The sequence below is a fragment of the Bombus fervidus genome, chromosome 19 (assembly GCF_041682495.2).
Source record: "Bombus fervidus isolate BK054 chromosome 19, iyBomFerv1, whole genome shotgun sequence".
In the NCBI taxonomy this organism is placed as follows: Eukaryota; Metazoa; Arthropoda; class Insecta; order Hymenoptera; family Apidae; genus Bombus; species Bombus fervidus.
The window spans coordinates 2,458,939-2,471,621 of record NC_091535.2 but is presented as its reverse complement, the minus strand read 5'-3'; the positions used below and the strand labels follow the sequence as shown (position 1 = coordinate 2,471,621).

The 12,683-nt window shown below is 39.5% G+C and overlaps 2 long non-coding RNA genes across 4 annotated transcripts; one reads left to right on the top strand and one right to left on the bottom strand.

Annotated features, from left to right (window-relative positions):
- Positions 1-753: 753 nt before the first annotated feature.
- On the bottom strand, positions 754-4,107 carry LOC139996891 (uncharacterized). Of its 3 annotated transcripts, none has more exons than XR_011802444.1 (4): positions 3,667-4,107; positions 3,411-3,479; positions 3,188-3,329; positions 754-2,049 (listed from the first exon to the last, which is right to left on the bottom strand). It is a non-coding gene; the product is annotated as an uncharacterized lncRNA (long non-coding RNA). The 3 variants fall into 3 exon arrangements; XR_011802443.1 differs by having other exon boundaries at positions 3,411-3,666; positions 3,788-4,107; XR_011802442.1 differs by having other exon boundaries at positions 3,411-4,105.
- A 1,595-nt stretch (positions 4,108-5,702) lies between these two features.
- Positions 5,703-7,673, top strand: LOC139996873 (uncharacterized). Its single transcript, XR_011802433.1, has 2 exons — positions 5,703-6,813; positions 6,901-7,673. It is a non-coding gene; the product is annotated as an uncharacterized lncRNA (long non-coding RNA).
- Positions 7,674-12,683: the final 5,010 nt, after the last annotated feature.

The window sequence follows — 12,683 nt, the reverse complement described above, 5'->3', positions numbered from 1 at the left end:
AACAAATTCATCTCATGTTATTTTAATGTTTATTCAATTTTTCAGAAGAATCACAAAAGAAGAAAAAAGGAAATTAAACCAAAGGAACCAAAAAAGAAAAATTATTAACTTCTTTTCTTCTCTTACTGTGTATCCTTCAGAAATTTGTTTCAAGTTTATTTTAATATTTATTCAATTTTTCAGAAGAGTCAAAAAAGAAGAAAAAAGAAATTGAGGAGCCAAAGGTACCAAAGAAGAGAAATTATGTACTTCTTTTCTTCTGTTACTGAGTATCCTTTGGAAATTTGTTTCAAGTTTGTTCCCCTTTCGTTAAACTATCTACACACCCAGTATAAGATTTTTTCAAAACAAATTCATCTCATGTTATTTTAATGTTTATTCAATTTTTCAGAAGAATCAAAAAAGAAGAAAAAAGGAAATTAAACCAAAGGAACCAAAGAGGAAAAATTATGAGCTTCTTTTCTTCTCTTACTGTGTATCCTTCAGAAATTTGTTTCAAGTTTATTTTAATATTTATTCAATTTTTCAGAAGAATCACAAAAGAAGAAAAAAGGAAATTAAACCAAAGGAACCAAAGAAGAAAAATTATGAGCTTCTTTTCTTCTCTTACTGTGTATCCTTCAGAAATTTGTTTCAAGTTTATTTTAATATTTATTCAATTTTTCAGAAGAATAAAAAAAGAAGAAAAAAGGAAATTAAACCAAAGGAACCAAAGAAGAGAAATTATGAGCTTCTTTTCTTCTGTTACTGAGTATCCTTTATTTGTATCTTTAGAACTAACAATAATATACTCTTAATATTGTTCTTTGTAAAAAAATCCAAATACCAATTCTAATTTTTACCATTTAATTCATTGTTTTCCATTAAACAGACGCATTCAACCGGAAACTTAAATTGTCTAGAAGTTCTGCCTGAAGAAGAGGAAATATCCTCTTACCCTCTATGAGCAGCAGCCATGAAAATCGAAACGTAGTCAGCGGAAAACAGCAGGGTGTTAATAATGGTCCAGGAATTCGGCCGTGGGCCAATGTCAAAGGATCTTTCCTCGTCCAATCCCGGTGCACGAGTACGGCAGGATGTTGTTGTAGGCTGGACCATATAGTCCAGGGCGGACCCTTCTTTTAATTGTATCGAAGGGTCGATCCTGGAGCCTCAGCTCGTGAGAAACGGAATGCGTGCGTCACGGATCCAATTCATTCGTCCGGACCTTTTCCCGAAAATGTTGTCATTAATTTGGAGCACGACACTGTTCAGAGAAAATTGACAAATCGCTGTGAAGACCGCGGAGTCCTTTAAGACACACGAAACTTTCCAAAGTTGTAGAGCGACATGAAAAGAAGAAAAGAACAGAAATATATTTGTTACGAGAAAAAAATTGAACTGCAGCAAACGTAGATAGTCTGAAGGCATTTTGAAGAGCGATTAGGAGTTTGTTTAAAACGACAGTACACCACGATTAAGACACTTTTTAAGCTGTAACTGTGAAGAATCGTAGCTCGTGTCCACGCTTTGTGCTCGAGAGGGGCTGTCACAATGGGGGCGATGGAAAAAAGAGAGCAGCTGTGAAGAGGAGCTTGAAATGGCGATTCTATGCGCGTCACGGGTCGCTCCGCTATGATCCTCCCTGCCCCGATGTCCGATTTCCCTCTTTACCATCGTCGGATTATGTTTTTGTCGAACGAGCGATGGGTTTAATTTCAAGTCGTCACGGCGTATTAAGCGATAAAGGAATTGCCCTGGATGCTCTGGATAACAGTCGATAACGTGTCAGAATTGCAAAAACCTTATTTTACTGGTCTTACCATGTATCACAATTCTGCTCCTTTTTTATTTCAATTTTATTCAAAAAATTGGCGCAGATATCTGACATCTTCTAAGAAGACTGCGAATTTTCTTGCATATTTATACTTTTATAAAGTAGAACCCAAGTAGAGCTTTGTTTTATCTTCTAAGTACTATAGCAGGAGAGAGAGAGAGATTTTCCAAATTTTAATATTTTTCTTTGTCATCCACATTGGAACTTCTTATGAACACGTACAAGTCCAGAATCTGTGTACAAGAAAATTGATGTCAGTCTTTGAATAGTAAAGTTTAAGTAAGAAACATTGTAATAGAAAATGGAACAGAGCTCTAAGCTTCGTCCAGAAGTGGGATGATTTTTGATCAACGAGATTAATATTGATCCTTCTTCATCTTGGGTTAACGGAATCGCAGGATTAATTACACGAAGGGCGATAATGCCCAATTCGGTTAGTGTCGAAGGGGATACTTGTCGAGGACTAAGAGGGTTTCGCCACTGGCTACTCCCTATGTTCCACGTAAACCACTGATAAAACGTGTCACCGAGAAGCTCACGAAATTTACTATTTACACCCTGTATATATCGTACAACATGATAGGATCTTCGTGCAACAAATTTAACCTGGGACCTGGTTTGTTCGGATCATTTTATTTTCACGCCATGATCCCCGAAAAATCAACATTTTCTCACCGATGAAAGATAAAGCAGACCTTCTGGAACCTTGCAACGCTTTGTAAAATATGAAAGTCATGCTACAGAACAAAATTAATTCGTGAGAACAGACGTAAAAACCGCAAATTCATTAATTTCACGTGTTCGACTGCGTAGCAACGTCATACTTTGAACAATCAATTTACAATGTTGCAACCGTAACTCTATATAATATTAAATAATTACGAAACGAGATAAAAGTAATATGTTTTCGTACGTTTCAAGCAAATGAAAATAACGTGAAATTAATTGATTTTTCATTCAGCGCGATATCGAAGTCTAACATTTTTACTTTTTATTTTTTTTTCTTCTTTTTTTTTTTTTTATAGCGCCATTTATTATTCAAGATACAAGAAGAAGAAAAAAGAGCGGAGAGACGCTGGTGGAACAAAAATTCTAATTTCCCCGTCGTTCAAAATTCATTCTCCGCGGCCGAAAACGAGTTTCTACGCAGGAATCCCGATCGCGACTCCCAGCCAGCCGTCGAGAAGACTCATTGCTATTCCGCGGGTAACTCATGCGGGGCATTATGGTAGTCACAGTCGGGGCTCTACTAAATTGAAAACAAGATCCGTCACGTTTTCAGGCAAGCAAAAAGAATTTTAATGAATTATAAGGAGCAGGTATGAAGGAGGATTGACAGGCGATCCTGGTGAAATTAAAGGAGCTACCCACTGATCACCGCTATCCGCTGTTATGCTGCTGCTCCGACGTATTTTTTGCCTCGCCATATCCTCTGTGATAGGGGTGCTTTTTTCATTTTTCGCGAAAAATTCCTTTTCTTTCCTTTGGCATTCACAGGTAAGTGTATGTTACTCTAAGAAAAATTATTTTGTGGTAAAGAAAAATTAATGATAGAAATACATCTTTTCAGCTGCTTTACCAAACATGTACTTACCATTTGGTTAATTAATAACTTAGAAAAGTACGAATTAATATGGAAAGGGTTAACACTTTGACTGCCACGCTGAAATCACATGTTTCCCTCAGCTTTAGCTTTCTCAAATGTGAAAATCGCCTGCCTATTGTACTCGGATTTCAGCATCCATTTCGTACGATGCATCGTGTTTTCGAGGTTAAAGCGGATAATTTTATGCCTGTCTTGTTCACGTATTCATATATCGAGTCTTGCTTAAATTCAGCATCTAACTTACCTACGAATACCCCGAATATAATTTCAAGATCGTTAATTCAGTTTTGCGTGTCAATATCTATTTCTTATATTATGTATATAATGTTTTAAGCGACATCAAGCCGAATTGAAGATAACTTTACAATGACGTCGTATGCAGCGTTGGTAACTTTTCAAAATCTTCAGTTGCAATAGGAATAATTTAACACTTTGAAATCACATGTTTCGCTGAGGACGCCACGGGAGTACTTTTATTACTCAAAGCATATAATGGCAAAATAATAATAAATTGAAGATGTAAGACAACGTTCTTCCTCAATGGACCGTTTATCTCATTGGTGGTCACGGGTGACCACCGTGGCGCCTTGCCGACAGTTGATAGCGACATATTATAACAAGGCTTCGTTTATTTCAACTAACCATTCGCATTCGTTGTTTCGTCGCAAGCAAAACGTGCAGAATATATTGTTGACACGTGTAGAAGATATTAGTAAACAGTATTTGCTCATTCTATATATAACAGTAAGGTATGTTTACATTTCTAACCTCGATTATATGATTATAAAGCAGCATTTATAATTATTTTCTAAGGTGTGTTTATAATAATATTCCTAGATTATCCATCAAAGATATGTATGCAAACACAGTGCATCATTAGATGCAAGGATTTGTTCTCATTTGTTTTTATTGATGTTTTAATAAAAACGTTTAATTGTTCAAAGGGGCACTTTTTATTTTAAAGTATCTTCTATTCATCGGTTATATTGAAAATGCCCTAACTGTCAATTTTCATTCAATTTTTACAATCGTAAGAGGTTGAAGCGCTCTGGTCGCCAATGACCACCGTGGCGTCACAGGAAGTATTAATTCTGTAGAATACCATTCACAAAAGTTTCAATCTTGACAAAACTTACACCTAAGAACGACTAAAGAATCCATCCTGTTTCTCATCAAACATTGTTATTTCCAGCAAATAAGGAGATCACGAGTTTATCTTGATCAATGATGGACGAAAATTCCTCCACAAGCAAAGTACATTAAGCACGCAACACCTGGAGTGTCACCCCGAGCGTACAAGGCTTCGTTTATTTCAACTAACCATTCGCATTCGTTGTTTCGTTGCAAGCAAAACGTGCAGAATATATTGTTGAAACGTGTAGAAGATATTAGTAAACAGTATTTGCTCATTCTATATATAACAGTAAGGTATGTTTACATTTCTAACCTCGATTATATGATTATAAAGCAGCATTCACGATTATTTTCTAAGGTGTGTTTATAATAATATTCGTAGATTACCCATCAAAGATATGTATACAAACACAGTGCACCATTAGATGCAAGATTTGTCCTCATTTTATTTTTTTTTATTGATGTTCTAATAAAAACGTTTAATTGTTCAATGGGGCACTTTTTATTTCAAAGCATCTTCTATTTATTAATTATATTCAAAATGCCCCAAGTGTCAATTTTCATTCAATTTTTACAATTGTAAGAGGTTGAAGCGCTCTGGTCGCCAATGACCACCGTGGCGCCTTGCTGACAGTTGATAGCGACATATTATAACAAGGCTTCGTTTATTTCAACAAACCATTCGCATTCGTTGTTTCGTCGCAAACGAAACGTGCAGAATATATCGTTGAAACGTGTAGAAGATATTAGTAAACAGTATTTGCTCATTCTATATATAACAGTAAGGTATGTTTACATTTCTAACCTCGATTATATGATTATAAAGCAGCATTTATAATTATTTTCTAAGGTGTGTTTATAATAATATTCCTAGATTATCCATCAAAGATATGTATGCAAACACAGTGCATCGTTAGATGCAAGGATTTGTTCTCATTTTTTTTTATTGATGTTCTAATAAAAACGTTTAATTGTTCAATGGGGCACTTTTTATTTCAAAGCATCTTCTATTTATTAATTATATTCAAAATGCCCCAAGTGTCAATTTTCATTCAATTTTTACAATCGTAAGAGGTTGAAGCGCTCTGGTAGCCAATGACCACCGTGGCGTCACAGGAAGTATTAATTCTGTAGAATACCATTCACAAATGTTTCAATCTTGACAAAACTTACACCTAAGAACGACTAAAGAATTCATCCTGTTTCTCATCAAACATTGTTATTTCCAGCAAATAAGGAGATCACGAGTTTATCTTGATCAATGATGGACGAAAATTCCTGCACAAGCAAAGTACAGTAAACACGCAACACCTGGAGTGTCACCCCGAGCGTACCTTCTCCTCTCAACAGCACCGCACATGCAACCATACGAACAGAGAGAAGATCACCGAGTTCACGTCGAATAGGTTGTGCAACGAAAGAAAAAAGAATTTAATGAATTATAAAGGCTCGATGCAGGCTAGAGAGGGGAGAGGGCGAACGAGGTCGAGGGAAGGGGATTGGCAGTCGATTCAGCCGGAATTAAAACGGCTGGCCGTCGTCGGCACTGCGGTACCGATCCGTCCTGGGGGTTTTCTTGCGCCCCTGAACCCTTGGTGTGCAGAGGAGGGTCCAGGAAAGAGTTGGAGAAAGAAAAAGGAGCTGCGAGACGCGGATGGAGGATACGAGCCAGAAGAGAAAGAAGAAGAAGATGAAGAAGGAGGCGGTGGTGGAGGTGGAGGTGGAGGAAGAGGAGGTTGAAACGATGGTACTAGGGGACTTGATGAGAACGCCTGGTGGGGGAGGGTTTCCGAAACAGCTCGCCGCTATCTCGACTGATCCGATCAAGATTAATGAACGTGCGGCTTGCGAGTCGAAGTCTTTGCGCCGCCCAGGCTGCTCGTTTCGTCTCTATCTGTTGGCCGACGGACACGTAGTCGCCTCTCTGTCGCTCTGATTCTTTTTCTTGGGCCGCTGATCCACGCAGGGGCAGCGACTAGCGACAGGTACCGTCGACGAGTCCTGGTAATAGCGCGGTTCGCGGTGGCTGATGTTGCCGCGGCGACTCGTTCGCAAGTTGTTTCGTCAAGTTGACTTGCAGCCGTTGTTGGCTCTTTTTAGCGAAGGATAGTATGGTGGACAGAGCAGCGAATAGCTTGGAAACGTCGTGAAAGCGAAGAGAAAACGGTTTCGTCGAGATAATGATCTGTAGAGAAAGAAACGAAGGCTGATGGGGATGAGGTGGCTCATTTCAGTTGAATCTTAGTAAAGCAAGAAGGTATATTTAGAGATTTATTTCCAGTTCTTGTTGCTACTCGTTGCTCAACGTTATTGTTCAAAGTCTGATATTGATATTCTTTGAAAGATACTACGAAGAGCTACAGATTAATGGAACCATGGTTCATCCTTCCATAAAACCAGTATCACGAGCAATCACAACACAAGAAACATTTTAACAACAATCAGCGACGATTTGTTCGAGTCAGTTGTCAATCCAGAAGCCAGATTTGATCGCCAACGGACGACGCGAGTCGATACTTATAAGGAAACTTATAAATGGACGCATTGGGATTGGCAGCGAAGATAAACTTACGGTAGCAGTAGCAGGCGGTAGCAGAACTCGTCTTTTTTACATGATACGGCAGCTTCGAGATAGATGTGTCACCAAGACCGAGCCAGATAAAAATACACGTCCCCCTCGTTTCGATGGTTTTAATTAATTCCGAGGATCGACGCGACCGCCCGTGTTAACTTTCCGGCTGGGTCGCTGCATCAACCGCGCGTGTCCACGATTGCTACTGTGCAGTAACACCGGACTCGTTTAACTGCCCTGCTAAAGAAAAAAACATTGTCCCAATACTGTAACTGATTTTGTCTTCCATTGCAACAAAGTTATTGAATATAGTTTATGCGTTATTAAATATTCCAGACATTCTTATCTTGATGACATTGTAACAATTTCGAGAATTTTATATAAACCAAGTATGATATGCGAAACTAACTGAATCAAAAATAAGTAAATCAAATGTAAAGTTCAAAATGTAGCTTTCTACAGCAGCGTTCATTTTTCTTGATTCTGTTGTCTTTTGACCATATTGTTATCCTTCAGAAAATTTGATAATAATCTTGTTCAATGTTCTATTCAATGTTATTTAATTCAGTTCAATTAATAGACGTCTACTTGTGTATTTTCCAACTCGGTAATTCTAGCATCTGATTACTCCTTTATGTATAGCTAACTATTCTTCAAAGTCCAAGATAATTGTTTGTACATAAGAAGAACAGTTTCAAGCAATTCGCATGATCGTCTATCGTTTTCAACTGCCGCCAATTTTCAAAACATATTTCCATCGTTTCTCCGGCAAAATGATCCAGGTCTCCTGGAGTTACGATTAGCATCTCAGCGGTGATCGAATACAGGGTGACGAGGTGTCCGCGGTGTCTGCGGGTTTCGAATCTAATTTCACCGGGCTCCCCCGTCGACGACACGGGGCTCCTGTTATCTTTAGTTACAGCCTAATGTGTATTTGAGATGCGAAACTGCCTCTGGGGGATGTCAGTCAGTCGGTGGAGCGAGCGTAAAGTGACGCGATGAACGCGCCACGGCGAGAAGGGGTGGCACGAAAGAGAGAGAGAAGCGGGATGCTTTGTAATTACGAGCCCTGATAAATGGAGTCGTGACTCGTTAATCCCCTCCAATTACACATAATGGGGATCGCTCGAATCTCCGTCATTTTTGCTGTTTTCAAATTCGACCGACCGCCGCGCTGCTGAACACCAAGTCTAACTATGAATTATCCAGTAGCCATATTGAACATCACGTTTCCTATGTGGATAAACTTATGCAAATAGAAAATGAGAAAAAGTAAAAGTTTATTGAAAGTTGGAAAAATGACGGTAAAGTACGGTTTTGGTGAATGCAGTAGGCGTGCAATTTCGAAGTCAGACAACGTTTGCTTCACAAACTGCAATCACTTTCCCGAGTCCTCAGCTGTCCACTTATCTCAACAGGAAGTGCTGGCTGCAACCGCACTACCTTCAACTGCAACCTTGTTACGTCTCATCATAAATCTTCCAATCTACTCAAAAACTCCAGGAAGTCTTGTCCAATGCTCCAACGGAGTATTATTCCAACTCCTCCGATTCATTCGTCAAATATTTTTCAGAAATTCAACTGAGAACTTTGAACTTGATATTTCCATGCATAATTAAATGTTCCTTTTCTTTCGTATGTTCAATTTTACATTAAAGCGACGATTTTAAGTTATTTATAACCTCAAAAGGCAGAATTTTTCAATGGCGTCTCCTTGCGATGAGAAAAGTCGAGTCAAAGAAAATGCATTTCCCCGCGAAGCCAAAGTTGCAATCGACTTAAATAGTTGATGGCTCCCAGCATAATTAAATGTTCCTTTCCTTCCAAATTTTTAATTTTACATTAAAGCGAGAATTTTAAGTTATTTATAACCTCAAAAGGCAGAATTTTTCAATGGCGTCACCTTGCGATGAGAAAAGTGGAGTCAAAGGAAATGCATTTCCCCGCGAAGCCAAAGTTGCAATCGACTTAAATAGTTGATGGCTCCCAGTATAATTAAACGTTCCTTTTCTTCCAAATTTTTAATTTTACATTAAAGCGAGGATTTTAAGTTATTCATAACCTCAAAAGGCAGAATTTTTCAATGGCCTTACCTTGCGATGAGAAAAGTGGAGTCAAAGGAAATGCATTTCCCCGCGAAGCCAAAGTTGCAATCGACTTAAATAGCGTAACGTTGATGGTTCCCAGCATAATTAAATGTTCCTTTTCCTTCGAATTTTCAATTTTACATTAAAGCGAGGATTTTAAGTTATTTACAATTCTCAAAAGACAGCATTTTTCAATGGCGTCACTTTGCGATGAGAAAAGTCGATCGACGCTGAAACGAGTCAAAGAAAATTCATTTCCCCGCGAAGCCAAAGTTGAAATCGACTTAAATAGTTGATGGCTCCCAGCATAATTAAATGTTCCTTTTCTTCCAAATTTTTAATTTTACATTAAAGCGAGGATTTTAAGTTATTTATAACCTCAAAAGGCAGAATTTTTCAATGGCGTTATCTTGCGATGAGAAAAGTCGATCGACGCTGAGACGAGTCAAAGAAAATGCATTTCCCCGCGAAGCCAAAGTTGCAATCGACTTAAATAGTTGATGGCTCCCAGCATAATTAAATGTTCCTTTTCTTCCAAATTTTTAATTTTACATTAAAGCGAGGATTTTAAGTTATTTATAACCTCAAAAGGCAGAATTTTTCAATGGCGTATCCTTGCGATGAAAAAACTCGAGTCAAAGAAAATGCATTTCTCCGCGAAGCCAAAGTTGCAATCGACTTAAATAGCGTAACGTTGATGGTTCCCAGCGAATCATTTGTTAGACGGGTCGCAGCAATGTTGCGCAACCGAAGTGTGTGGTCAGAAACCCGTTAAATCTTAGCTGCGGGGGTGTTGGGGGGCGGGACAAGGCGCGAATTTCACGTTGTTTGTCCCCGTACTTTGCCAAACGAGCGATTCACTGACCACCCACTGTACACCGTACATCGTACAGCTTGTAGATCGCGCGATTGCCAGGCGGATGCGAGGCGAAATGACCGACGCATACGGATCATTTGTCTTGGCGCAACGAATGTGGAACGTGGCGTGTAGGTGGCATAACGCCGCCTGAAAATAGGGTCACGAATCGTAAGGAGAATCTGATAACCGGCCCGGAAGGTATTTCGCGTTCGTAGAGTGTCGCTGTCTGTTCCCACCCCCAAAGAGACCAGGGACACGTTGGATGAGCAGAAGGAAATTGCAACAAAGATCGTCCCTTGATTTTTAATGTGACATAGGAAGAAGGTATCTGTTGTTCTTCCAAGATTTTCCATTTTTTAATCTACCGATTTAATGCTCTAATGCTATTTCTCTCGCGTCCCTTATATTTATAAAACCATTTATAAAACTAAGATTAAATTACTATACCCTCATCTGTCTGCTGTGCCTAATATTATCTCTAACTGTATTCTTATGTTTCTTCTATCTTAACTCCGTTGCAAATGCCTGTATTTCGATTAAAGTAAAATTTGTTTCAATTTTTCCTAATACTTTGCACCTGATCCTGACGATATATGAAGTTCCTTTCGATGGAGACAAATAATTGCCAAGTAATTCAAGCGATATAGTCTGTTAAAGACCCAGTTCAGAACAATCAACCGGTCAGCCTATTTACCTTAATTCACGCCCAACACAATCTATATCCGAGAGTGGCTTGTAAGGGTATTCAAGACCGGAAGAGAACGTAGGTCGCTCCGTGGATAGCGGATTAGTGTATAGATCTTGCAATTAGCTGCTCTTGTGTGCTTCCTTCCTTCTCGAGAACCTTGCTGGTAATCGTGTCGCTTGCTGATTCCCTTTGCTTTTTACCCCAAAACAGTCTAGTTCGAAATTCGTCATGGATCTATCGTACACCGTGTCCGAATTAATCTTAATTGGATTGAAGATGTTTTACTCAATTTTCAGCAACGCGGAATTCAAATCACTGCCATTGCTAATTCCATTATGAGATATTTCTATATTCCTCAAACCTCTCGAACATCGAAATCTGCAGAGCAATTTAAGTTCTAAGAAGAGTTCGACACAAAATGATACAGCAATGAAGATCAGCTAAGTAGAAGATACTGGAAAATGACGAAACGAACGCGGTACGGTTGAAAAGGCGAAGGAAATATACTGCAAATGTGATTTGTTCAACAAACGCCTACTTTCGCCCAAATGGTAAAAAATTCGGGGCCATTCGCAATGACAACGTGGCGTACAACATCGCGATTATTCCAGAAAACATGAAACGAAAGCAGCAACGAGCCATGTCTGACTTTCGATCCTGGGTGGTAGCAGGTTATCTCGGCTGTTGGCTGGGCTGCTGGTTGCATGGGCGGAGGCAGGGTCGTGCAGGCGGCCCCTCATTCGCTTTCCGGGTGCCACCCTTCTTTTCGAGGCTGCTGCGGCATATCCCCAGTCCATGCTGCGGCAATCACGCACGTGTTCGCGCATGCGCAACAGCCACAGTGTTGCACGCATGGGCGCGTACGCGTATAGGAGAAACGGCACCCGTTGGAGAACCCCTTTCGCGACCAGGCTATAGAATGTCCCCTCGATGCTTGTAAACTGTACTGCTAGCATAATACCGCGTTACGTATGCGTCGAATGTCCCCATATGAGAAATCGATATGGCACCGAATTTCGCGATAGGTTCCATATTTAAAATGGTACGTGTACATAATATAGGAGAATAGACTTGAAGAATTATGTGAATGAGGGAAATTAGGTAACTTAGGAAGGATAGTCATTGGCACTTGGTTGTTTAACTCTTTTTTTACGGGGACACAGGAAATGACCACGAAATGGTAACCATTGTTGTTTGGACTATTTCGGTTTTCTTTCTTTGTGCAAACGTTGGGAATTCAAGAATTTATTTAACAACGATCGTTACTTAGTCGTTTTCAAAGGAAATTAGATAATTGGGGAACAATAGTCGTTACCATTTAACCATTTGTCCTCCCTTCGAGAGTGTCGCTTTCACCGAAGCGTTCGTAAAATTTTTGTAGAAATGTGCCGGTCATCGTTCTGTCTTATTCAATAAACTCGTCGAATCTCAAATTGACTGATACAGAGCTCTAACGAACCCCTATAGCGCTAGAAAGGCCATTTCCCGTGGTTGATGGTAAATTTGGGGTACGCAGCGTGAAACGATTGCCTCGTAACAAATTGACGTTTCGTTTGTGCACAAGATAACGGAGAATTGAATTTTTTCGCGGCATTAAGTCGTCCGAGGGTTCGCTATCAGAGGCGATGTTATGCCCGTTGGTCGCCTTTATCAGAATGATTCATACGTGGCATTATCTCGTTATTTTTCTCGCGCGTTTTCCACCGATCGGTGTATTCCTTTTCGAAGGGAAATGATTTATTATGCGGGCTTCTCCATGAAACCGGTAAATATATGCACGCAACTTTACATACGTAATATGGATGAGATACTGTCAACGCCGTCAACTAACAAGTTTACCTCGACTCGGCTGGCTATCGTTTGTTTCCTGCTTCGAATGATGTATCGCGCGAAAAACCGATAAGAATGCGCCAGATAATAA